This window comes from Mastomys coucha, unplaced genomic scaffold (assembly GCF_008632895.1).
Source record: "Mastomys coucha isolate ucsf_1 unplaced genomic scaffold, UCSF_Mcou_1 pScaffold12, whole genome shotgun sequence".
Classification (NCBI taxonomy): Eukaryota; Metazoa; Chordata; class Mammalia; order Rodentia; family Muridae; genus Mastomys; species Mastomys coucha.
The window spans coordinates 86,725,682-86,726,237 of NW_022196894.1; the positions used below are offsets into that span (position 1 = coordinate 86,725,682).

A 556-nucleotide genomic window follows, 5' to 3' on the forward strand; every position below is an offset into this window, starting at 1 on the left:
CAGGTTGTTTCAGGCAATTAACTCTTTCGCCATGAGCACAAAGACTTCATCTATGTTCCTGAACTCCTCTGTAGATATCTCCAAGCCAGCCAGGAGGCCATACTTCTCGGCCAGTATGCAGGCATCCTCAAACAGGACGTGCCGTTTCTCCCACAGGTCTGATTTGTTCTCGATCAGCATGATGACCAAGTTGGCAGCTCCATATTTTTCTGTCTCATGGATCCAGTGAGGGACAGATTCGAATGTGGTTCGCCTTGTGAGGTCATAGGCAATGATGGTTGCCTGGGCACTCCGGTAGTAGCCTTGGGTGATGGTATGGAAGCGCTCCTGGCCTGCAGTGTCCCAACACCTGCTTCTTTACTTTCTTGCCATCTATCTCCAGGGAACTCTCTGTGAAGTCCACCCCAATGGTGTTCTGTTGTGACTCATTATAGACTCCAGATTTGAAGTGTTGAACCACACACGTCTTCCCCACGTTGGGGTCCCCAATAAGGATGACCTTGAACAAAAAGTCCATGTTCTCATCCACTGTTCTGACTGAGCAGGAGAACTGCAT

The 556-nt window shown here is 49.3% G+C and overlaps 1 pseudogene; it reads right to left on the reverse strand.

The window, feature by feature from the left end:
- Positions 1–556, reverse strand: LOC116083745 (annotated as a pseudogene).